Source organism: Heteronotia binoei, chromosome 2 (genome assembly GCF_032191835.1).
Source record: "Heteronotia binoei isolate CCM8104 ecotype False Entrance Well chromosome 2, APGP_CSIRO_Hbin_v1, whole genome shotgun sequence".
Lineage (NCBI taxonomy): Eukaryota > Metazoa > Chordata > Lepidosauria > Squamata > Gekkonidae > Heteronotia > Heteronotia binoei.
In genome coordinates, this window is record NC_083224.1 from 5,284,697 (window position 1) to 5,311,721 (window position 27,025).

At 46.8% G+C, this 27,025-nt stretch overlaps 1 pseudogene; it reads right to left on the bottom strand.

The window, feature by feature from the left end:
* Positions 1 to 2,175: 2,175 nt before the first annotated feature.
* Positions 2,176 to 11,186, bottom strand: LOC132590582 (oocyte zinc finger protein XlCOF6-like; annotated as a pseudogene).
* Between the last annotated feature and the right edge of the window lie 15,839 nt (positions 11,187 to 27,025).

Genomic DNA, 27,025 nt, shown 5'->3' on the forward strand with positions numbered 1-27,025 from the left:
CTCCTCAACATCATGGACTTTATTTGTCACCACCACCACTTCATTTTTTAAATCTTCCATTTCTTTTTTAAGATCTCCAATATCTTTTTTAAGTTCTTTTTTGCAAGATGATAACATCTTCTCAACAGCTTTCATGATCCTAGCTTCCATAGCATCTAATCGGTCTTGCATATTTTCCAAAGAAAGAGCTCTTGTACGAGTTGGGTCTTTCTTCTGACATCAAAATAACCTTTTATCCCCCACTCCTCCACTTACACCTGCTGGAATGGCCTTGGGTCAGCCATAGCTGTGGCAGAAGTTGTTCTTGAAAAGGCAGCTTCTCTCAGAGCTCTCTCAGCCCCCGACATCACGGGGTGTCTGTTGTGGGGAAAGATATAGGAGATTGTAAGAACTGTCCTTGAAAGGGCAGTTGCTGTGAGAGCTCTCTCAGCCCCACCCACCTCACAGGGTGTCTGTTGTGGGGGAGGAAGGGAAAGGAGATTGTGAGCCGCTCTAAGACTCTTTGGAGTGGAGGGCGGGATATAAATTCAGTATCTTCCATTCTATACTACCCACTCCTTCCCAGAAGAAGCAAGTCTGTTCTTATAAATGGTGGTGGCTACAAGCATAGACGGCTTCCCTTGAAGCTGCCTTATACTGAATCAGACCATCCATCCATTAATTTGCCTCTACTCAAATTGGCAGTGGCTTTCTGGGGTTTCAGGAAGAGGTCTTTCTCATCACCTACTGCAGGGATGGGGAACCTTTTTTCTACCAAGGGCCATATGGAAATTTATAACATCATTCACGGGCCATTAAAAATTATCTACTTAAAAAACAGTGCTCCGCTGAGGGAGAATGATTCAGGCCAGCAAAATTAATGAAAATAATTTTCTTTTATTAATTAATTTATCTTCTCCTTCCACAAGAGACACCCTGTGAGGTAGGTGGGGTTGAGAGGACTCTCACAGCAGCTGCCCTTTCATGGACAACCTCTGCCAGAGCTATGGCGAACCCAAGGCCATTCCAGCAGCTGCAAATGGAGGAGTAGGGAATCAAAGCCCGTTCTCCCAGATAAGAGTCCGTGCACTTAACTACTACACTAAACTGGCTATCAAAGTTACATTTGATATCACTCTTCCTCTTATTTTCATAGCTGCAGGGGCAAACAAAGAGACTCTATAAGATACATAGCATCATTGTCAGATAACAGAGACAAAAAGTTTCAAACTCTCAGACCCAGGTGACCAGGAGGGTAAAAGGGTAATCCCCCTAAAGGAAGGCCTCCAGCAGCATTAAAGAGCCTGCCAGCCAATCAAGGTCAAAAGATAAAGTATCATTGGCAGGTGTAGGATGCTTAGGGAGAACACACCAAAGCCCCAGCTGGAATACTTCACAGGTGATTAGAACAGCACTCCTTTGGCAGCTGAAGCCGAAGCAACTTACGATTTGTGTTGAAGGTCAAACATCTGAGAGGGAACAAACTTCAATACCAAATGATACTTCTGTTCACCCCAGCCCCCACAATTACATGGGAAAAAATTACAATTTACAGTAATAATTTAGCAATTTACAATAATTTCATAGCAGTATTCATCAACTTATTAAAATTAATTTCAAAGGACCAGATAGCTATATATAAGGAGTATAACTCTGATGTACCTGATACACATCATAATCTCTTAAACAACCTATGAACATTCCTTAGTTCAGCTTCATTTTCTCAGATTAATAAACAATCTAGGGTTGCCAACTGCCTGGAAGAAAAGAGTCTGGTGTCCTTCTAATACCATATGTGGCAGTGGGATGTATTTGAAGGCTTCAAACACGGCTAAAGTTTATTCCATATTTAGAGCATTTTTAAGTATTTCTTCCTGGTTACAATAACATTTCTGTGTAGATTCAAGCTTTCTACAATAGTTTATATAGTGCCAGTTCTTTATACGGATTGTGGCTCTTTTTTAGTTATAAAATAAGATAAAAGCTGTTTAACAGGCTAAGCAATTACATGGTTTCTATTCTTTGGTTTCTTTCGTGCCACTGAAGAGTGGCACTCCGACTAAATCTCTTTCCTCGCTCTAAGTATTGGAAGGGTCTCTCCGTTGGGTGGGTTTTCTGATGAATAGGAGGAATGTCACTCCCACTGAATCTCTTTCCCCACTCTGAGCATTCAAAAGGTCTCTCCCCTGTGTGGGTTCTCTGAGGGCTTTGAAGATGGCCACTCTGACTGAATCTCTTTCCACACTTTGATCATTCAAAAGGTCTCTCCCCGGTGTGGGTTCTCTGATGGCGTTGAAGATTGCCACTCCGACTGAATCTCTTTCCACACTCTGAGCATTCAAAAGGTCTCTCCCCTGTGTGGGTTCTCTGATGATCCTGAAGATTGCCACTCCAAATGAATCTCTTTCCACACTCTGAGCATTCAAAAGGTTTCTCCCCTGTGTGGGTTCTCTGATGACGCTGAAGACTGCCACTCCAACGGAATCTCTTTCCACACTCTGAGCATTCAAAAGGTCTCTCCCCTGTGTGGGTTCTCTGATGATCCTGAAGATTGCCACTCCAAATGAATCTCTTTCCACACTCTGAGCATTCAAAAGGTCTCTCCCTTGTGTGCGTTCTCTGATGACTTTGAAGATGGCCACTCCGACAGAATCTCTTTCCACACTCTGAGCATTCAAAAGGTCTATCCCCTGTGTGCGTTCTCTGATGATGCTGAAGACTGCCACTCTGACTGTATCTCTTTCCACACTCTGAGCATTCAAAACGTCTTTCCCCTGTGTGGGTTCTCTGATGACTTTTAAGATTGCCACTCCGACTGAATCTCTTTCCACACTCTGAGCATTCAAAAGGTCTCTCCCCTGTGTGGGTTCTCTGATGACTTTGAAGACTGCTACTCTGACTGAACCTCTTCCCACACTCTGAGCATTCAAAAGGTCTCTCCCGTGTGTGGGTTCTCTGATGACTTTGAAGATTCTGTCTCTCAGTGAACCTCTTACCACACTCTGAGCATTCAAAAGGTCTCTCCCCTGTGTGGGTTCTCTGATGCTTTTGAAAAGTGCGACTGTCAGTGAATCTCTTTCCACACTCTGAGCATTCAAAAGGTCTCTCCCCTGTGTGGGTTCTCTGATGACTTTGAAAAGTGCGACTGTCAGTGAATCTCTTTCCACACTCTGAGCATTCAAAAGGTTTCTCCCCTGTGTGGGTTCTCTGATGACTTTGAAGATGGCCACTCTGACTGAATCTCTTTCCACACTCAGAGCATTCAAACGGTCTCTCCCATGTGTGGGTTCTCTGATGACGCTGAAGATTGCCACTGTTAGTGAATCTCTTTCCACACTCTGAGCATTCAAAAGCTTTCTCCCCTGTGTGGGTTCTCTGATGACTTTGAAGATGGCCACTCTGACTGAATCTCTTTCCACACTCAGAGCATTCAAACGGTCTCTCCCATGTGTGGGTTCTCTGATGACTTTGAAGACTGCCACTGTGACTGAATCTCTTTCCACACTCTGAGCATTTAAAAGGTTTCTCCCCTGTGTGGGTTCTCTGATGACTTTGAAGATGGCCACTGCAACTGAACCTCTTTCCACACTCTGAGCATTCAAAAGGTCTCTCCCCTGTGTGGGTTCTCTGATGCCTCTGAAGAGTCTGTCTGTCACTGAACCTCTTTCCACACTCTGAGCATTCAAAAGGTCTCTCCCCTGTGTGGGTTCTCTGATGCCTCTGAAGAGTCTGTCTCCCACTGAACCTCTTTCCGCACTCTGAGCATTCAAAAGGTCTCTCCCCTGTGTGGATTCTCTGATGCCTCTGAAGAGTCTGTCTCTCACTGAACCTCTTTCCACACTCTGAGCATTCAAAAGGTCTCTCCCCTGTGTGGGTTCTCTGATGAGTTTGAAGATTGCCACTCCAACTGAATCTCTTTCCACACTCTGAGCATTCAAAAGGTCTCTCCCCTGTGTGGATTCTCTGATGCTTGTGAAGATTCCCTGTATCACTGAATCTCTTTCCACACTCTGTGCATTCGAACGGTTTCTCCCCTCTTCGTTGTCTTTGGTGCATAGGGAGGTGTGATCTGGTTTTGAAGTACTTTACACACTGAACGGATGTGCTTGCCCTCATTATCCTCTGCTTTGGAAAACGTGCATTATGTCGTCTTCCATCTCTCTTCTCAGCTGTATGGCTGCCTTTCTTTCTCTTACGTCTTCCTGTATTCCTGATGTTTTCTTTCAAGTCCACATTTTTAACTCGATCTGGCAACTGCTGATCCAGTTCCTCACCCTCCTCATTGCTCTGATCATCCTGGGCTGGAATAAGGAGAGAGATTCATTAACACCTGGAGGGCAGGTAAGTTCCGGAGGCATCAATGTGGCTGCAGGAGGAAAGGACTGAGGGCCCTTCGGCCTCCTTTGGCTTGTCTGATCTTAACCTCTCTCCCACCCTCCCCAGATATCTAGTCTTTCAGGATACCTCAGCCCTACGAGAGCCACACCTGAACTCTTGCTCAGAGGGAGCTCCTGACCGTACAAGTCCCGGTCCCCAGAAGGCCTCCTGTCCCTGCAGTGGGCTGTCTGATTCTACCAACCAAATGTTGCTCCGAACTCAATCCAAAATCCCCCATGGCTATTCCTTGCCTCTTCCAGAGCCAGTTTGGTGTAGTGGTGAAGTGTGCGGACTCTTATCTGGGAGAACGGGGTTTGATTCCCCACTCTTCCACTTGTAGCTGCTGGGATGGCCTTGGATCAGCCATTGCGCTCGCAGAGCTTTCCTTGAAAAGGCAGCTTCTGAGGAGAGCTCTCTCAGCCCCACCCACCTCACAGGGTATCTGTTGTGGTGCAGGGGGGTGTGATGGAAAGCTAGGGGTTAACCAGACACTGAAGACGCACAGGGCCTGTGTCAGGTGACCTGAGGGTGGGGGCAAAGTGCTCGGGGCTCTCAGGGAGGGAAAGTCTGGGAGAGACAAGAAGCTGCTGAGGCTTTCGTTCAGGGAGTCGATCTTTGACAGCATTGGAGCCTGTCAGAGGGGTCTGTCAGTGTTGGGGCCTGACAGAGACTGAGAGGGTCAGTTCGTGCCTGACCGAGGCTGGGAGGACAGCTGATCCTGTGAAGGAGCTTGAGACAGTGGCGGGAAAGTCTTCCAGAGGCTGCAAGCTCGACAAAACCAGCCAAGAGGGCTGTGTGTGAGGAACAAGTATGAGTCAGTCAAGACCTGAACGGTCACAGACACCTATAGACTACTCTGAAGATCTAGTGAGGTGGTTGAGGGAGCGGATGTGGGTCTGAGACAGCAGAAGGACTGGCAGTAGTGGCTCCAGTCAAGGGGTGAGACTTGACACATCATACCCAAGAGGCCAGACCTTTGCTAGAGGTGGAGAGAGCAAGATATAGGGAAACTGTGAACTGTGTAACTGTGAAACTCAAAAGAAAGAAAAGTTTTTGTAAAGCCTGAAACAACTGAGCAACGTGGCAGCCTGTGTAACTATCTCCCATATCCCCAGTTTAAAGACTTTGTGTTACAATAAACCTGTGGTTTGAGTTAAAGTTCTTGAGAGCCTATATTTTTGGGAAGAACAAACAAAGCTGCTGTGGTCCCCTATGAAGTGAATTATATTTCCAACAAATAAACAAGTAAAATACCCCGAAGAGACTGAATTAGAAAGAGATCCAGGGAGGCCGTGAGGCGGGCGCTGCTATAGGGGGAAGGTAAAGGAGATTGTGACCGCTCTGAGACTCTTGAGATTCAGAGTATAGGGCGAGATATAGATCCAATATGTTATTCTTCTTGACATTCCCAGAAGGACTCCTTCCCCCACAGTGGGTTGTATGATTGTACCAACCTGCACTGGAGACGCTGTACTGATCGCCTGTAGTGTTCTCAGCCTGGTTCAAAGTGCTGGTTTTGACCTTTAAAGCCCTATATGGCTTGGGACCTGTCTACTTTCTGGACTGCCTTTCCTCACATGAGCCCTAGAGAGCACTACGATGAAGCTCGTTAAATCTGTTAAAGACCCCCGGGCTAAAGGATGCCCGTTTGACCACTACAAGGGCAAGAGCCTTTTCCGTGGCTGCGCCTGCCCTCTGGAAGGCCCTCCCTGAGGAGACCAGTGCCCTGCGGGATTTATCACAATTCCGCAGGGCCTGTAAGACATACCTTCTCAGGCAGGCTTTTAATAACTAAATGGAGGCACTTTTAACATCTATGGGGGTGTGTACTATCTACCCCACAATGGCATCACAAATTAATTCAAAACAGACAGAGCGCGCTATGTGAACTGTATTCAAACTGTTTTAATATTTTAATAATGTTTTATTGTTATAATGTGAATCTGTCATCGAATTGTGACCGTTGGTAGCCGCCCTGAGCCCGTTTGGGGAGGGCGGGATATAAGAAATAAAAATAAAATAAATAACCAAATCTTGCTCCGAAGTCAATCCAAACTCCCCCATGGCTATGCCTTGCCTCCTTCTTAGCCTAACTGAATGATACTTACTGTCAGACAGCTCATTTGGGGAGGAAATATGCTCCTGAGATCCTCTTGAGAAACTCCCCAGCTTTTCTTTGGATGCAAGGCGATTGTCTTTCTCCACCAAAGTCTCTCTTATACTTCTGGCTTCATTTGCAGAGAGAGAGAAAGAAAAAGTAATCATTCTTCTATCGGGAAGGAAATAAATTCAAGAGTAAAAATTCTTCTGGAATCATGGTCAGGATCTTAGCCCGCAATCCCAGCCAGTGTAAGAGGGACAGATCTGTGAGGCAAAGCAGCCTAGTTCCCCTCAAGGGTTAATATGAGTGTTAAATGGTCCGTCTGACTTGCAGATGTTGATGATTTCACCCCGTCCCCCAACCTTATCTTTCTCAAGGCTGGCTTTGGTGAATCCTGAGAACCTGTATCCGGTTGTGTAACCAGGAGTTAGGGGGGACTGGGTGGGTGCTGACAGCTTCTGGAAGATTCCATCAGGGAGGACCCTCGATTGGGTCATTCGAACCACCTGACACTACAGAGGTAGAAGTATATTAACAGGGGGACCCAGGCTTGGGTTCTTGACAGGATCTTTTCCAGGTCACAGTCAAAGGGGATGTTTGTAATCCCATCCAGGGGGGAGGGGGTGTTGTAAATCTAAGCAGCAGAGAAATGAGGATCTGGCCCCTTTCAGATTGTTTCTCAGGGTCTCTTTCATCTCCACCTTTGCCTCCGGCCAGGACACCTTCTCAGTAACACCAACAAAACGGGATCACACTTCACATTACACGCAACAAGAGAAAGAAACACTGTGGTGTACTGGCTAACAATGTTTAGTAAAACCTTTTTAGAAAGCAGCCTCGTGGCGCAGAGTGGTAAAGCAGCAGTACTGCAGTCTAAACTCTCTACTCACGACCTGAGTTCCATTCCGGCGGAAGCTGGATTCAGGTAGCTGGCCCAAGGTTGACTCAGCCTTCTATCCTTCCGAGGTCAGTAAAATGAGTACCCAGCTCACTGGGGGGAAAGTGTAAAAGACTGGGGAAGGCAATGGCAAACCACCCCGTAAAACGTCTGCCGTGAAAACATTGTGAAAGCAACGTCACCCTAGAGTTGGAAACAACTGGTGCTTGCACAGGGGACCTTTCCTTTCCTTTTAGAAAAAACATAACTTTTTTTGTACATTACAACAGCACAAGAAAGGTCCATTTTCACATTACAATATTACAAGAAAGGTCCAATGAGCACCCAGAAACTTACCATTCAATCCCTTTGGAGCTTGCTTTCTGCCATCAAAAGGAAGGGCTTGCTCCTAATAAAAATATTGTAGAGAGCAATTTGCCAGCAAGCTCCAGAGAGCTTTTGTATCTGATTAAAGAAGTGGTTCAGGACTGGTTTAAGCTCCAAGTAAATACATATATATATATATATATATACACACACACACACACACACTTAAGTGGGACTGAGTGGTAAGTTTTTACCAACAATTAACAATATCTTAAAATTTAAAAATTATCAATTTCCATTCAGCTTTGTGGTGTGTCCTGTTGTTATCGCCCTGGTTTATCCCAGGATGATAGAACTTGAAAAAAACAGATGTTGCAGAAGAGCATTTACATTCCATTGTTAGAAGACGTTGAGAACCCTGAAAGAAATAAGAAGGACTACTCTTGAGGAAGAAGTTCATTGACAAAATGAGCTGATATCTCATCTAAATCTGAGAGGCTCACTGGACCTCTCTCCAGGCCAATAGCCAGAAAATTTCTGGTGCAGGGGCCCCAGAGGGAAAAAAAATTGGTGGCGGGCTGCGGAGCAGCAGTGAGGAATTCAGGTGGGGGCCACCAGAAAAGCAGCGGGGAGTTTGTGCGGGGGCTGCAAGAGCAGCGGCGGGGAGATCGGGTGGGGCAGCCAGACAAGGAGTGCGGAGATCGGGCAAGCGCCGCAAGAACAGCAGCAATGAGATCAGGGGCTGCAAGAGCGACGGGGAAAGGAGGGGCCATACATGTTGAGGAGGGGTTCGGTGGAGGGGCCGTGCCCCCCTGGGACCTCCCTTAGGTACGGGCCTGCCTCTCTTGTAATACTGTAATCTGAGAATGGACCTTTCTTGTGCTGTTGTAATGTACAAAAACATTATATGGTTTCTCCAAAAAGGTTTTACCAAACATTGTTATCCGGGACACCTTCTCAGGCTTCGGTGACGGCCACAACACTGGTCTCAGTCGCCCCTCACCAAAGCTGGAAAGGCCTCAACATGATGTATTGCTGTTCAACAGTTTGATTCCGGCATCATCCCTGGGGTACCAACTCACACCTTTGGCCCCTGTGAAGCTCCTTACCCAGAGAGATGACGCTTCCATAGTTCTCCCGCATGACTTCCCTGTAGAGAGTCCTCTGGCCCGGATCCAGCAGGGCCCACTCTCCTGGGGTGAAGCAGACAGAAACCTCCTCAAAGGAAACGGGGCACTGAAAGAAAAAGCAGATTCCCCCGTCAGCGATCACAAAATCCTAGAGTTGGAAGAGACCTCCAGGGTCCTCTAGTCCAACCCCCTGCACAAAGCCCTCCCCCCAAATTCACAGGATCTGTCTTGCTGTTATATGGCCATCTAGCCATCTGCCTTGTTTTCTTTCTTTTTAATGGTTTTAACTTTAATTTTAACTCTCTTATTGTGGGATTTAATTATTTTATTATATTGTAATCTGCCCTGAATCCGACTTGGGAAAGGGCGGACTAGAAATCTGCAAAATAACTAAATAAAATAAATAAACCTTCAAGGAAGGAGAGCCCACCACCTCCGAAGGAAGCCTGTTCCATGCCGGACAGACACTGCACACTGGAAGGGAGGAGTCTGGGGTGGAACAGGATATACGGCTTGGCTTGGGGAAAGGGAGCTGCATTTTGATGTTCTCTCATCTGGACCGTTGTAGAAACTGTGGGAGCAAAAGCCCTCCTCCCCGAGAAAGAAGGGGGACCCAGGCTGTCTCCCGCTCATCTCCCCTACCTGGACTGGAGGTAAAGCAGCCGTTTCCACACCTCCAGCAAGATAGCGGCTCAACAGCGTCTCTCCACTGTCTGTTCATAACAGAAAGGAAGAAGGGAGGGGGTTTGACTTCTTATTCCATTTGCTTTGTCACTCCCTGCTTCACGCACCCCCTTCCCAGGCGTCTGAGAGGTTGCCCTGTGTACACTCAACACATTCTTTCACACTTTTTACTAAATCCTGGGAGAGGCAGAAGAGAAATACCCATGAGGCTCAGGGTTAAAATCTCTGCCAACATACTTCAGACTTCAAACGTGCCCTGGGAACTCTGGAGTTCCTAAAGTTACAGCATCCCTGCTGGATCAGAGCCCAAACCCAGGAATCCCATTCTTCTGCCGGCTGGGCCCTTGAGTCTGGGCTGGGGGTGGATATAGACAAGGGTGGAAATGACGTTGTATGAAATGTCACCATCACGTTCAGCCCAAATCCCAGATGTCACTGGAGCATTTCTGAAGAATCTAGGGCAGGGGTGTCAAACACTTGGCCCGTGTGCCAGAAGTGGCCCACCCAGAGCTTTGATCAGACCCACGGAACTCTTTTCTGCCCCCTCTTGTCTTTACCCTTTGAACCTCGAAGACTACCTGCCTTTCAGTTCTCAGGCTGTTTAAAGCTCTGAGGCAGAGTCTCCTTCAGTTCGGAGCTTTAAAAGCTCTTTCAATCCCTCTTTGAAGCTCGCAGGCTGAGTCTCAGTTCCCAGCTCTTCCTGCCTTTCTTTGCTGCTACTGCAAGGAAAACGTGGGGTGGATTTTAAGGTCCGTTCCATGTTTTCCTTGTAGCTTTCTCTTTGCTCTGCAATGGTTTCAAATGGAGTGGAGAGGGTGACATTTTCAGAGTTCCTATAGGCAGCTCAAACTCATGCTTCCTGGAGTTGTGTCCCTGCAAATAAAATGTTGATGCTTTCAGCCAGCTTATCTGTTGAATGGCTCTAATCTAATGATTACTCTAATGTGGGAACCCACAGCCAAAGGCGGATATTGTACTGGAAAGCTATTGCCAACCTGAGTAGACTTGGGGGTGGGGGAGAAGCTTATAACGCCATTTCACTGTTTCCACAGAGTCAGACCCTTTGTGCCTTTTCTTGATGTTTTATTTTAAAAACTGCACTGCCAAATTTCACTGTTCCCCCACCTTTCCAACAAACAAAATACTGGAAGAGTTTTAAGCAAGTTTGTATTTTAAGTTTAAAAATAATATCTTTAACTGTGTTTGCGTCTGTTATAAAGTTTATATCTCCACTACCTGGCAATATATTTTATGACATAAAAGGCCTGGACCCACAAAGTCCCATTTGTGTCAGCTCCAGCCCTCCTAATGAAGGAGTTTGACACCCCTGATCTAGGGTACTCTCCGTGCCAAGCTTCACACCAAGGCCTCCCCAAATCTCCTGGGGTTCCGGCTACATCCTGTCATCCCAATTGCACAATCCTGCTTCCCACAGTGGCTTCTCAGATGCCCGTATAAGCACAGGCACAGAAGCCAAATCTCCCCTTTGATTATTGGCCTCAAGGAACTGGTTTCCAGGGCTCTGCTACCCCAGAAGGCTGAGTCGGTCTGATCCCCTTGGAGAAGAATGATGGTTAGTGGATATTGAGTGCTGTGTGTTCTGTGGAGACCTATTTCATTCTTTTCCTGACTTTAATGCTCTCCCCATCACATTCACGGGGTGTCCCAATCGCCTCCAGGCACAAAGAGTCCTTACCAGAGGAGAGGGCATCTCGGGCACCCTCCTGGGCCTGCGCCCTCTGCCCTTGCTCCAAAGAAGCTCCGTCTGCCCCAGAGAATGCAGCTTCTGCCTTCACCGATGGTCCCCACATCTGAAATAGCAGCGAGGGAAAGGGGTCAGAGATGGGATGGAAGAGACCAGGCACTGGATCCTGCCCCACGCCCAGACTCTGCACCCTTCCATCAGCAGACCTGGTCACTTATCTGGAAGGAGCAGAAATTATCTACTAGAAGAGGCTGCTGAAGGAGGGATTTAAATCTCCCATTTGGAGGATTAACTCTTGGACAAATTTCCCTCAGGGAAACCTTAGATAATGTCAGATATGGAATTGGATGTAGCTGGAGGAAGCCCCCTCACCTGCTGCTCTGGCTGCCTCTTCTCCTCTGCCTGACTCAGGAGGAAACCTTCGGCCAAGGCCACAGCCTGGAAACTGGCTTCCGGCCCACATCCTCTGACCCAGCACTGCATTTCCTGGGGCAGGAGGGCCAGGAACCGCTCCAGAACCACCACGTCCAGGACCTGCTTCTTGGTGAGCCTCTCTGGCTCCAGCCAGTGGTTGCAAAGGAGATGGAGCTGGCTGCAAACCTCTCGGGGCCCATCAGCCTCATGATAGCAGAACTGTGCAAAGCGTTGGAAACGTGCGTCTGAGGTCACGATGTCCTTAGGCAGGATCTCTGGCACAGGGCTTTCCCAGAATTCAACGTTGCTCCCAGCAAGGGTGGGACGGGGGCCTCTGCTTGCCATCTTCGAAGCTCCAGGTCCTTCTGGGTCCTGCTCTTCCATCTCCTTCCCCTTCTCTTGGACCACCTCCGACTGTGTCAATGTCCCTTTAGTTACGTGGCTATGAAGAGAGGCTTCTTTCTGGGGAGGTGGAAGGAGAGACAGAGAGAATTACATGTCACAAGGAAAGCAAATGAGAATCGCCCCTTTGGATCAGAAGAAAAGTGCTTCTTGTGGTTTGTAGATCAGGTTTTGTTTCATTTTGCTATGTAATTAGATCCAAGTAGTCAGCCATGTTGGTCTGAAGTAGTAGAACACAATAGGAGTCAAGGGGCACCTTTAAGACCAACTCAGTTTTATTCAGAATATAAGCTTTCGTGCGGTCTCTAAGCACACTTCATCAGACGAGGAATCCGGTACAGGGAGCAAAGCCACACAAAGCTGGTAGTCAGTGGCTTAGAATGCAAACTGGTACAAATTTAAGATCCAATCACAGTATAGTAAAATTGTCTGGTAGGGAGTGGTTTAGAATGGAAATTTAAGATTCAATGACAGAATAGTAAGATTAACAGATGGAGCAAACCTTTGATCTGAGAAGCATGAGCATGCAAAAGCAATAAAACAGTAATATGTGAGAATGTCTGTTAATGACTATATGGTATTAAGCTGAGATATAAATACCTTCCTTTTGAGCCAGGCTTAATACCATCTAGTCCTTGACATTCTCACATTCTGACATATTACTGATTTATTGCTTTTGAATGCTCATGCTACTCAAATCAAAGGTTTGCTCAATTTGCTAATTTTACTATCAATCAAAAGCCTTTATTGGCATATATCAGATTATAAACAAAGAGATAAACAGCTACAGAAATAATAAAACAGTCTTATGCAGCTATAGATTGGATTAATTTTACTATACTGTGATTGGATCTTAAATTTGTACCAGATTGCATTCTGAGCCACTGACTACCAGCTTTATGTGGCTTTGCTCCCTGTACCGGATTCCTCATCTGATGAAGTGTGAGAGCACGTGAAAAGCTTATGTTCTGAATAAAACTAAGTTGGTCTTAAAGGTGCCCCTTGACTCTTATTTTGTTTTGCTATGTACTGTAATGCATGTAATGTACCAGACTATTTTAGATATGCCTCCTGGGTTCTTTGGGAAAGTTCACTGTCTCTGCTTGGCTCTTGAAGGATGTTACGAGCTTAGCCTCTCATTACACTGGTCCAGTCTGTCTGATGGGGCTGATTCTTAAGGCAAACTAGGGGCCCAAAAGGACCAGGCAGACTGGTGACCCCTTCATCCTTTTTTCTCTCCTTTCAATAGATGTGAAGTACTAGGAAGAGCACCTCTTCCAAGCACCAAAGAGGGGGCCTCCCTTTGATCTGTGGGGCTCACTTGGTCAGATCCTGCTCAGGTCTCCAGCAAAGAGGAGATCTTTGGGGGAGGCTGAAAACCAGCTCCTCAGGGCTCTCCTCTCAACTAGAAGGAAACTCTTAATGCATTTGTAGGGCTGAAGACCATGACAACAGTTAATGACTCTCAGCATTCCACAATGAAAAAGGGTACATTTGCACATCCATCTCCAATTTCCATATATTTATTTGCTTCCCCATGTTTTCCCCCAGAATTAGATCCAAACAAATGCAGTCTCTACAATGGTTCAGGAGAGAAAGACTCTGAACTCTGCTCCCTTTACCTGTGCCAAGCTATACATCCTGTAGCATACGGGGACCATATAAACTAAGCTTGTTATCCCTGTTGGGTCCTCACATCTCTTAAACATCTTCAGTATGTTGTGTGCTAATCTGCTGCTCGCCCTCTTTATTTCGGTGTATCTGAAGAAGTCTGCTCAGCTCGAATGTGACCCTCTATAACCGGCATCTCCGGCCACCAAACTACACAAAATTGTACTTGATACCTAAAAGGAGCCCCTAAAACCAGTGCTTCTTGTTGTTTAAACTGCCTGTATTCAAATATAAAGTTTCACTACTTTCCACCTATTCCCCTCTCAGGGCTTGGCAGAACTCCCACAAACAGGTGCCGTTTCTCAGTACCCACAAAGATTGCCACGAAAAAAGGGGGCAGCAGAGCCCTAAAAATGCTTGCAAGTACAAACAACGAGGTAAGGAGGATGACCCCCCACACACATGAAAATAGTCATTGTAATATCACCCTGAAAGCCCCTGAAAGCATAGAATCCTAGAATTGGAGGGCACCTCCAGGTTCATCTAGTCCAACCCCCAGCACAATGCAGGCAACTCACAAGCCCCTCCCCCTCAATCCATAGGATTCTCATTGCTGTCAGAGGGCCATCCACCCTCTGTTGAAGAACCTCCCAGGAAGGATAGCCCAGATAAGGCATACTTTCCTAGAGTTGGAAAAGACCTCCAGGGTCCTCTAGTCCAACCCCTGCACAATGCAGGCAACTCACAAACCCCTTCCCCTCAATCCATAGGATCCTCATTGCTGTCAGAGGGCCATCCAGCTTCTGTTGAATAACCTCCCAGGAAGGAGAGCCTAGTTAAAGCATAGAATCCTAGAGTTTGAAGGGACCTCTAGGTCCTCCCCCTAAATTCACAGGAAAAACACCTCCCCCTAAATTCACAGGATCCGCATTGTTGTAAGATGGCCATCTAGCCATCTGCCTTTTTTTTCATTTTAATGGTTATACCTGTTTAATTTTAAGTGTCTTATTGTGTGATTTAATTATTTTATTATTTTGTAAAACAACTTGGGAAAGAGCGGACTAGAAATGTGCAAAATAACTAAATAAAATAAAGAAACCTCCAAGGAAGGAGAGCCCACCACCTCCCAAGGAAACATGTTCCATGCTGGACAGATATTGCACACTGGAAGGGAGGAGTCTGGGGCGGAAAAGGATATACGGCTTAGGATGGGTAAAGGGAGCTGCATTTAGATCCTCTCTCATCCGGACGTAGTAGAAACTGTGGGAGCACAAGCACCCCCTCCCTGAGAAAGAAGGGGGACCCAGGCTGTCTCCCGCTCATCTCCCCTACCTGGACTGGAGGTAAAGCAGCCGTTTCCACAGCTCCAGCAAGACAGCGGCTCAACAGCGTCTCTCCACTGCCTGTTCATAACAGAAAGGAAGAAGGGAGGGGGTTTGACTTCTTATTCCATTTGCTTTGTCATTCCCTACTTCACGCATCCCCTTCCCGGGAGTCTGAGACAAGCCCTGTTTACACTCAACGCATTCTTTCTCACTTTTTACTAAATCCTGGGAGAGGCAGAAGAGAAGTACCCATGAGCCTCGGGGTGAAAATCTCTGCCAACATATTTCAGACTTCAAACGTGCCCTGGGAACTCTGGAGTTCCTAAAGTTACAGCATCCCTGCTGGATCAGAGCCCAAACCCAGGAATCCCATTCTTCTGCCGGCTGGGCCCTTGAGTCTGGCCTGGGGGTGGATATAGACAGGGGAGGAAATGACGTTGCATGAAATGTCACCATCGCATTCAGCCCAAATCCCAGATGTCACTGGGACATTTCTGGAGAATCTAGGGCAAGGGTGTCAAACACTTGGCCCGTGTTCCAGGGTGTCAAACACTTGGCCCGCCCAGGGCTTTGATGAGACCCATGGAGTTCTTTTCTGCCCCCTCTTGTCTTTACCCTTTGAACCTCGAAGACTACTTCCCTTTCAGTTCTCAGGTTCTTTGAAGCTCTGAGGCAGAGTCTCCTTCAGTTGGGAGCTTCAAAAGCTCTTTGAATCCCCTTTTGAAGCTTCCAGGTTGAGTCTCAGTTCCCGGCTCTTCCTGCCTTCCTTTGCTGGCTGCTGCAAGGAAAACGTGGGGTGGATTTTAAGGTCCGTTCCATGTTTTCCTTGTAGCTTTCTCTTTGCTCTGCAATGGTTTCAAATGGAGTGGAGAGGGTGACATTTTCAGAGTTCCTATAGCCAGCTCAAACTCATGCTTCCTGGAGTTGTGTCCCTGCAAACAAGATGTTGATGCTTTCAGTCAGCTTATCTGTTGATTGGCTCTAATCTAGTGAGTACTCTAATGTGGGAACCCACAGCCAAAGGGGGATATTGTAGTGGAAAGCCATTGCCAACCTGAGTAGACTTGGGGGTGGGGGAGAAGCTTACAATGCCATTTCACTGTTTCCACAGAGTCAGACCCTTTGTGCTTTTTCTTGATGTTTTATTTTAAAAACTGCACTGCCAAATTTCACTGTCCCCCCACCTTTCCAACAAACAAAATACTGGAAGAGTTTTAAGCAAGTTTGTATTTTAAGTTTAAAAATAATATCTTTAACTGTGTTTGACTGCGTGTGTTATAAAGATTATATCTCCACTACCTGGCAATATATTTTATGACAGACACGGCCTGGCCCCACAAAGTCCCATTTCTGTCAGCTCCAGCCCTGTTGGAAATCAGTTCTAAAATGGCTGACTGACTCCATCTTAGTAACAGTAATGTTGTTTCTACAAATGTCATGCTGAGTCATGCTGCATCATGGCCCAGCTGTTTCTTGTTACTGAGGTAAGGTGGAATGACCTCACCTGTAACTAGGCTTTGTGCTGACTCACAGAGCTGATGCTACCTCTGGTGAGCTTGCATGATTGGTGGGTGTATTTAGGGAAGCTCAGTGAGCTTGCTCTTCCTGCCTGTAAGGATTGTGTGTACTGTGTTAACATACTGCCTGGGTGGCAGCGAACACTGCTGGTGTTGATCCTGTGCTACTGTGTTTGGATCGTTCTGTGTATACTTACTGGTGTATACTGTTATCTACTGTAATGTGTACTGATTACTGTGTATGACCTTGGCCTGGCAATGACTCTGAATATTGGATACTGTCCTGGTAAATATATTCTACTATTGCATACAGTTGTCTCTCTTGTCTATTAATTCCTGTGTTTGCCTGTCCCTCTTCTTCATTGTCTTCTGCTGCGTGCAAATTCTCTAACATTGGTTATGGGCCCAGAGCTCCCAGTGCTCCCAGTGGTGGCGCTGTTCTGAAGACAGAGGAGGCGACACAGTGTTTTGGAAGAGACGGAGGCAGACTGCCAAGTTGCCCAGGTGTCCAGTGATAAGTAGCAGAGATGGAAGCGGCAAATGTTGTTTCTTTTTCTGGGCTCAGCATTACTAAGTCAAACGGGACTATGTCACATGGTTCCAGAAGGTCAGTCTGTTATTAAAGCACCAAGAGCTGTGGGAGGTGGTGGCTGCTCCTTTAAGTGGCCTGGAGGAGGAGGCTGAGGACGGAAAAGCTGTAGACCTTTTGCGTAAAAAGGATGTTAAGGCTTTGTTTTTAATAGGTCTTTCTCTAGATGACTCCCAGCTGGTGCATATAGCAGGACTGGAGACGGCTAATGGCTGTTGGAATGCTTTGAAGCAAATTTACGTCCGAGGCACAGTCGGCTCTCAGATACGTCTGGTGAGAAAACTCCTGCATACCAGGTTGGCAGCTGGTGCAGATATGTTATCTCATATAGAGTCTGTTCGTAGAATGCTTCTAGAACTAAGAGAGCATAACCAAATGTTTTCTGAATCACAGGAGGTGTGCATACTTTTAATTTCCCTAAATGCATCGTATGACGCCGTGATAACAAGCCTGGAGGGTTTGCCTGACACAGCGCTGACAATGAATATCGTGACAGGAAGGCTTCTTGATGAGTATAGCAAACGAGAGTGCAATTCCTCTCTACGTGCGGAGAAAAAGCCTGTCTGGAAGCTGAAGATGGGCAGTGGATTTACTGTTAAGGAGGATCCTGACTGTTAATCCGGTAATGTCATGGCTGTATGTAAAAAATGTTACCGGTGTGGGTCAAATAAACATTTGTTTAGGAACTGTCAAGTCCAGAAAGGGAAGGAGAGACGGTCCGAAAAAAGTTCAGCTGCTGATAAGAGTGGCAGTGTGCATCTCGTTACTGCTGGTGAGTCAACTAACCACACTCAGTTTTTTTTAATAGACAGCGGAGCGTAAAGTGTTCCTGCCAAGCCTAAGGAAGGAGCTGCTTATGGGTTTTGTTCCTTCGCTTAAGATGAATCTGCTGTCTGTGTCTGCTCTGTGCAGGGAAGGTTTCAAACTGCAATTTGACACCTCGTGCTGAGCTGAGGACCAGAGACGGTGTGTGTGTAAAAGCCATGCTGAAGGAAGATTTATACTTCTTGAAAACCAAGGTACAAACGTGTAATAACGTCTGTGTAAATAAACCAGTGCATGATAATTGCTGTCATCTTTTACACAGGAAATTAGGTCACGTTGGTTTTCCTGCTCTAAAGGAGACTGTGAAACAGGCAGAAGGCATTAGTCTTAAACCATGCAAGGAGTTTCTTGACTGTGAAATCTGTAAATTGGTTAAGTCTACCAAGGCTCCTGTTAGTGTTCCAAGTAAATTTACTAGTAAAAAACCTCTTGACCTAGTGTTCATGGATCTGATTGGGCCCTTTAAGGAGTCTGTAGGAGGGGCCAAGTATGTGTTAAGTATAGAAGATCACTACTCCAGGTATGGTTTTGTTTACCGTTGAAAGCTAAAACAGAAACCTTTCAAAATGTGCAGAATTGGCTAAGGTGTGTTAGGAGAAAAACTGGAAATGTGCCTGCTTGCATTTTATCTGACAGAGAAGAAGAAGATGATATTGGATTTATATCCCGCCCTCCACTCCGAAGAGTCTCAGAGCGGCTCACAATCTCCTTTACCTTCCTCCCCCACAACAGACACCCTGTGAGGTGGGTGGGGCTGGAGAGGGCTCTCACAGCAGCTGCCCTTTCAAGGACAACCTCTGCCAGAGCTATGGCTGACCCAAGGCCATTCCAGCAGGTGCAACTGGAGGAGTGGGGAATCAAACCCGGTTTTCCCAGATAAGAGTCCGCACACTTAACCACTACACCAAACTGGCTCAGAGGCTCAGAGTTTGTTAACAAACAATTTCAGAGTTTATTTGCAGAGCTTGGAATAGAGCACCGATTGACTGCTCCATACAGACCAACCCACAATGCCTTTTGTGAAAGAAGAGGCCGTACATTGCAAGACATGTGCCAGTGTATGTTACGTGATGCTGATATGCCCTGGAGATTTTGGGCAGAGGCTATATGCTGTGCCAATTATAGCCTGAACAGAGTTTGGTGTTCCTCTACTGGCAAAATACCAGCAAGCCTATGGCATGACAAGGTAACTAATCTGGCAAATTTGCATGTATTTGGTGTTACAGCTTTTGTTCATATTCCTCAACAGCTCAGACGTAAATGCCAGCTGAAGGCTAGACGTATGAGGTTTCTCGGATATGAGAGAAATGGGAGCTGTTATCGTTTTGGCACGTTAGACAGCTGTGAGGGGGTGATTAGTGCTTCAGCCACGTTTCTGGAGAGATCTGAAGGTTGGAATCGTTGCACACAATCACCAGCATTCTGTCCTGAGGGTAACCAAGGAGTCCGGTTACAAGTCAGCTCGATGCCCAGCAACCCAGAGGAGGGAGAGGCGGCTGACTTAACCCCTGCTGTACCTGACGAGGAGATGCCTGACGAGGAGGAGACGGATATGAAGCCTACCAGTGAGGAATTATCCGGGAGGAATGTGGCAACTGATGAGCCTGCATTGAGGAGATCTACACGTGAAAGAAGAGCTCCTGATCGATTTAGTCCTGTGATGTCTGCTATATATGAGCCAGAGAAATATACTGACATTTTCTCTTTGTCCAAGGAAGAGCAGTGTAACTGGAAGGCTGCTATGGACGATGAACTTTCTTCCCTGAAATGTTTAAATGTTTATGTTGAGACTGATACTGTACCTGCTGGTGTAAAACCCATAGGCACTAGATGGGTATACAAGGTGAAAACAGACCAGTTTGGGGGAAAAAAGTATAAGGCGAGGCTTGTAGCACGAGGCTGCAGGCAGACTAATGAGACATATGACGAAGTGTTTGCTCCTACTTTAAAAAGCAGTTCACTCCTGACTGCCTTGACTGTGGCAGCTAGAGAAAAACTCCATTTTACCCATTTGGATGTCTGTGTGGCATACCTAAATGCTATTTGGAGCACCAAATTTATTTAAAGAGACCAGAAGGTATTCCTAGTACTGGAAAGGGATACTGGTTGCTAAATAAGAGCTTGTATGGTCTAAAGCAAAGTGGTCATCAATGGTCTAAATGCCTAGTGGGTACACTTAAACAGCTAGGGTTTACCCAGAGCATTGCTGATCCATGTGTGTTCACCAAGGGAAGTGGTGAAACAAGATGTATTGTTCTTACTTTTGTAGATGACTTGGGGATTCTAACCAAGACAAAGAAACAAACAGATGATATTGTTTCAGCCTTAAGTAAGAAGTTTAAACTGAGAAATCTTGGTACTGTACAAACCTATGTGGGTGTAGATATAGCAAAAACTACACAAGGTTTTAAACTGTCACAAAAACCTAAAATCATAGATTTTTTGAACAAGTACAAGATGACTGATTGCAAAACTGTTTCAACCCCTATGGTGATTGGCTTTATAAATGATGTTACTGATAGCTCACCATGTAATGTTGAAATGTACAGGTCGTTAATTGTTAGTCTGAGCTATATCCGTAATTGGACACGGCCAGACATATCAGTAGCCTGTAATCTGTTGGCTAAAGCTACCCAGAACCCTAAGCAGAATCACTGGATTGCTGCTAAGCGAGTGTTGAGATATTTAAAGAACACTGCTGACTGGTGTCTTTATATCGAACCGAGGGGGGAGCTAGCACTGAAAGTGTATACAGATGCAAGTTTTGCAAGTGATAGTGAAACCAGAAAGTCAACAACAGGTCTTTCCTTTTATTTGGGAGAGGTGTTAGTATGCTGGAAGACACAAAAGCAGCGTGTGGTTGCACTGTCCACAGCTAAGGCAGAGTTTTGTGCGCTTTCTACTGCATGTACTGAAGTAGAATGGTTTAGGCAGCTACTAAAGGACCTGCAAATAGAGGCAGAGAAACCTGTTGAAATTCTGGAAGACAATCAAGCTGTGATTGAGATTGCAAAAGCAGAAGGAGTAAAGACAAGGAATAGGTACACTGATATACGGTACCAGAATGTCAGATCATGTATCATAGAAGGGTTGATAAACATAAAGTATTGTGATACAGGCCACAATACGGCTGATATGTTTACTAAACCCCAGACTATGGAAAAGCATAATGAGCACTGTAAAAGGCTCGGATTGAGAAACGAACAGAACTATTAAGAGGAGAATGTTGGAAATCAGTCCTAAAATGGCTGACTGACTCCATCTTAGTAACAGTGATGTTGTTTCTACAAATGACATGCTGAGTCATGCTGCATCATGGCCCAGCTGTTTCTTGTTACTGAGGTAAGGTGGAACGACCTCACCTGTAACTAGGCTTTGTGCTGACTCACAGAGCTGATGCAACCTCTGGTGAGCTTGCATGATTGGTGGGTGTATTTAGGGAAGCTCAGTGAGCTTGCTCTTCCTGCTTGTAAGCATTGTGGGTACTGTGAGACTCACCGTATGGGTGGCAGCGAACACTGCTGGTGTTGATCCTGTGCTACTGTGTTTGGATCGTTCTGTGTATACTTACTGGTGTATACTGTTATCTACTGTAGTGTGTACTGATTACTGTGTATGACCTTGGCCTGGCAACGACTCTGAATATTGGATACTGTCCTGGTAAATACATTCTACTATTGCATACAGTTGTCTCTTATCTATTAATTCCTGTGTTTGCCTGATCCTCTTCTTCAGTGTCTTCTGCTGCGTGCAAATTCTCTAACAAGCCCTCCTAATGAAGGAGTCAGACACCCCTGATCTAGGGTACTCTCCGTGCCAAGCTTCACAGCAAGGCCTCCCCAAATCTCCTGGGGTTCCGGCCACACCCTGTCATCCCAATTGCACAATCCTGTTTCCCAAAGTGGCCCATCAGATGCCCCTATAAGCACAGGCACAGAAGCCACATTTCTCCCTTGATTATTGGCCTCTAGGAACCGGTTTCCAGCGCTCTGACCTTAATGCTCTCCCCATCACATTCACGGGGTGCCCCAATCGCCTCCAGGCACAAAGAGTCCTTACCAGAAGAGAGGGCATCTTGGGCACCCTCCTGGGCCTGCGCCCTCTGCCCTTGCTCCAAGGAAGCTCCGTCTGCCCCAGAGAATGCAGCTTCTGCCTTCACCAATTGTCCCCACATCTGAAACGGCAGTGAGGGAAAGGGGTAAGAGATGGGATGGAAAAGAGACCAGGCACTGGATCCTGCCCCACTCCCAGACTCTGCACCCTTCCATCAGCAGACCTGGTCACTTATCTGGAAGGAGCAGAAATTATCTACTAGAAGAGGCTGCTGAAGGAGGGATTAAATCTCCCATTTGGAGGATTAACTCTTGGACAAATTTCCCTCAGGGAAACCTTAGGTAAGGTCAGATATGGAATTGGATGTAGCTGAAGGAAACCCCCTCACCTGCTGTTCTGGCTGCCTCTTCTCCTCTGCCTGACTCAGGAGGAAACCTTCGGCCAAGGCCACCGCCTGGGAACTAGCCTCCGGCCCACATCCTCTGACCCAGCACTGCATTTCCTGGGGCAGGAGGGCCAGGAACCGCTCCAGAACCACCATGTCCAGGACCTGCTTCTTGGTGAGCCTCTCCGGCTTCAGCCAGTGGTTGCAAAGGCGATGGAGCTGGCTGCAAACCTCTCGGGGCCCATCAGCCTCATGGTAGCGGAACTGCGTGAAGCGTTGGAAATGTGCGTCTGAGGTCACGGGGTCCTTAGGCAGGTTCTCTGGCACAGGGCTTTCCCAGAATTCAACGTTGCTCCCAGCTTGGGTGCCTATGTTTGCCATCTTCGAAGCTCCAGGTCCTTCTGGGTCCTGCTCTTCCATCTCCTTCCCCTTCTCTTGGGCCACCTCCAACTGTGTCAATGTCCCTTTAGTGACTTGACTATGAAGAGAGGCTTCTTTCTGGGGAGGGGGAAGGAGAGACAGAGAGCTGTCACAAGGAAAGCAAATGAGAATTGCCCCGGTGGATCAGAAAAAACTGCTTCTTATGGTTTGTAGATCAAGTTTTGTTTCGTTTTGCTATGTAATTAGATCCAAGTAGTCAGCCATGTTGGTCTGAAGTAGTAGAACAAAACAGGAGTCAAGGGGCACCTTTAAGACCAACTTCGTTTTATTCAGAATGTAAGCTTTCATGTGCTCTCTAAGCACACTTCATCAGACGAGAGGTCTGAGAGGAGCAGAACAGAGCAGAGCAGAGCAGCTCTCATAGCTAGGACAGCTGGAGAAGTTGCTGGGAATTTCTGAGTTTTGGAAGACTTCATTCTGAGCTTTGTGGGGCTGCCTAGAATTCTGAGGTGTTATAGCTGGGGAACTGCTGTTTGTTTGGTCTTTGTTTGGTCTTTGTTTGGTTGAGTGGGCTAAAGGAAAAAGAGATTGAGAGTGATTGCTGCTGATTGCTGAGGAGTGCCTCTGCTCCACCCTCTTTGCATTTTAAGCTGCGTCTTGCCAAAGGCGCGAGCCGAAGGGCGAGAGCTAAAGGACAGAAGTCTTGGGTGTGTGCTCGATGCAAGGAGCTTCTGGTCCTCAGGGAACGAGTTCGTACCCTTGAGGCCAAGGTGACTGCGCTGGAGAAGCAGAGACGGTCAGTTAGGCACTTGGGGAAGACTCTCGGGGGCGTATTAGATGAGCCCCGCTCTGAATGTAGAAGCCCCGTTGCTGCCAGAGAGTGTGAGGGTCGAGAGGGAACAGGGCACCGTGCTGAGGATAAGGGGGATAAGGGGAATGCGCCCTCAGAAGGGACCTCTTCTTCGGTTGGTGAGCGGGAATCCTTTCGCGCCAAGGAACCATCCCTGGGCAGGGGGAGAGGGGTTTTTTTGGTAGTTGGTGATTCGATCCTTAGGCAAGCAGACAGCTGGGTGGCGAAACCGCGTACTGACCGTATGGTGACTGGGTGGCGAAACCGCGTACTGACCGTATGGTGACTTGCCTGCCTTGTGCGAAGGAAGCGGACATTACGCGTGTAGTAGATAGGCTGATAGACAGTGCTGGGGAGGAGCCTGTGGTCGTGGTGCATGTTGGCACCAACGATGTGGGGAAATGCAGTCGTGAGGCCCCGTTGCTGCCAGAGAGTGTGAGGGTCGAGAGGGAAGAGGGCACCGTGCTGAGGATAAGGGGAATGCGCCCTCAGAAGGGACCTCTTCTTCGGTTGGTGAGCGGGAATCCTTTCGCGCCAAGGAACCATCCCTCGGCAGGGGGAGAGGGGGGGGGGTTTGGTAGTTGGTGATTCGATCCTTAGGCAAGTAGACAGCTGGGTGGCGAAACCGCGTACTGACCGTATGGTGACTTGCCTGCCTTGTGCGAAAGTAGCGGACATTACGCGTGTAGTAGATAGGCTGATAGACAGTGCTGGGGAGGAGCCTGTGGTCGTGGTGCATGTTGGCACCAACGATGTGGGGAAATGCAGTCGTGAGGTCCTGGAGGAAAAATTTAGGTTGCTAGGCGGGAGACTTAAGGCCAGGACCTCCAAGGTAGCCTTCTCAGAAGTGCTACCTGTTCCACATGCAGGGCAGGAGAGACAGGCACAAATTAGAAGTCTCAATGTGTGGATGAGACGATGGTGTGAGGAGGAAGGGTTTAATTTTGTTAGGCACTGCGATGCTTTCTGGAACAAGCGGGAGCTGTACAAAAGAGACGGTCTCCACTTGTCCCCGGATGGAACCAGGCTACTGGCGCTTAAAATCAAAAAGGTGGCAGAGCAGTTTTTAAACTAAATCTTGGGGGAAAGCTGACAGGAGATGAAATGTCTCTGGTTCAGGAGGACTCGTCTCAAAGAGATGAAGGGTTGGCTGCTATTTTTCTACCGGGTAACAGACCAGAGTTGTCCACTGAGATGGTGACAAACAGTATGGACTGTCTGCTAGAGTCTCGAGGCAGCAGGAGGAAGGTGGCGGGCCTAGCTTGCTTGGGAAATTATAAATGTTTGTATGCAAATGCTAGAAGTGTTCGAAGTAAAATTGGTGAATTGGAATGTTTAGTGTTGGGAGAAAACATAGACATTGTGGGAATTTCAGAAACTTGGTGGAATGAGGAGAATCAGTGGGACACGGTGATTCCTGGATATAAGTTATATCGGAAGGATAGGGAGGGAAGGGTTGGAGGTGAGGTGGCTCTGTATGTCAGAGAGGATATACGGTCCAGTAAGACTGAGGTCAGAGAATTAGATTCCCTTTTAGAAATGCTTTGGGTTGAAATAGAGGGCCGAAAAGGAAATTTACTATGGGAGTTTGTTATCGCCCACCAAATCAAAAGAGAGGACGATTATAATGTGATGGAAGGCTTAAAGATAGCGGCTAAACATAAAAACTGTGTCGTAATAGGTGATTTTAACGACCCGTAGATTGATTGGGTCAATATGTGTTCTGGTCGAGAGAAAGAGATTGAGTTTCTTGATGCTCTCAATGACTGTGCTGTGGAGCAGATGGTCTCAGAACCTACCAGGAGTGGGGCGATCCTGGATTTGGTCCTAAGTAATGCCCAAGACTTGGTGAGAGATGTAAAAGTGATTGCACCGCTTGGGAACAGTGACCATAATGTTATTGATTTCACCGTTTGTATAAATAGGGAGTTGCCCAAAAAGACCGCCACAACCACGTTTAACTTTAAAAGAGGTAAATACACTGAGATGAGAAGGCATGTGAGGAGGAAACTGAAAGTTAAGGTAAATACGGTCAAAACCCTTGGGGGAGCTTGGAGACTATTTAAAACTATAATCCAAGAAGGTCAGATAAAATACATACCACAAGTTAGGAAAGGCACAAACAGGCATAAGAAAAGGCCTGCATGGTTAACAAACAAAGTAATGGAAGCTGTAAAAGGTAAGAAGGACTCCTTTAAGTGGTGGAAAACCAGGCCAAGTGAGATTAGTAAAACGGAACACAGGCTGTGGCAAATCAAATGCAAGACTGTGATCAGGCAGGCAAAAAGGGACTATGAGGAGCATATTGCAAAAAACATAAAGACCAACTATAAAAGTTTCTTCAAATCTATTAGAAGTAGGAAACCAGTCAGGGAGGAAGTGGGGCCCTTGGATGACCATGGGGTAAAAGGATTACTGAAGGAGGATAGGGAAATGGCTGAGAAGCTGAATGAATTTTTTGCCTCCGTCTTCACTGTGGAAGACGAGAACTTTTTGCCCGCCCCAGAACCACTAATTTTGGAAGGGGTGTTGAAAGACCTGAGTCAGATTGAGGTGACAAAAGAGGAGGTCCTACAACTGTTAGACAAATTAAAAACTAATAAGTCACCGGGTCCGGATGGCATACATCCAAGAGTTCTGAAAGAACTCAAAGTTGAACTTGTGGATCTTCTAACAAAAATCTGTAATCTTTCATTGAAATCTGCCTCCGTTCCTGAGGACTGGAAGGTAGCAAATGTCACCCCCATCTTTAAAAAGGGTTCCACAGGAGATCCGGGAAATTACAGGCCAGTCAGTCTGACTTCAATACCGGGAAAGTTGGTAGAAACCATTATCAAGGACAGAATGAGTAGGCACATTGGTGAACAGGGGTTATTGAGGAAGACTCAGCATGGGTTCTGTAATGGAAGATCTTGCCTCACTAACCTGTTACATTTCTTTGAGGGGGTGAACAAACGTGGACAAAGGAGACCCGATAGATGTTGTTTACCTTGACTTCCAGAAAGCTTTTGATAAAGTTCCTCATCAAAGGCTCCTTAGAAAGCTTGAGAGTCATGGAGTAAAAGGACAGGTCCTCTTGTGGATCAAAAACTGGCTGAGTAATAGGAAGCAGAGAGTGAGTATAAATGGGCAGTCTTCGCAGTGGAGGACGGTAAGCAGTGGGGTGCCGAAGGGCTCGGTACTGGGTCCCACGCTCTTTAACCTGTTCATAAATGATTAGGAGTTGGGAGTGAGCATTGAAGTGGCCAAGTTTTCAGACGACACTAAATTGTTCAGGGTGGTGAGAACCAGAGAGGATTGTGAGGCACTCCAAAGGGATCTGTTGAGGCTGGGTGAGTGGGCGCACTGATGAACATGGGTTATTGAGGAAGACTCAGCATGGGTTCTGCAAGGGAAGATCTTGCCTCACTAACCTGTTACGTTTCTTTGAGGGGGTGAACAAACATGTGGACAAAGGAGACCCGATAGATGTTGTTTACCTTGACTTCCAGAA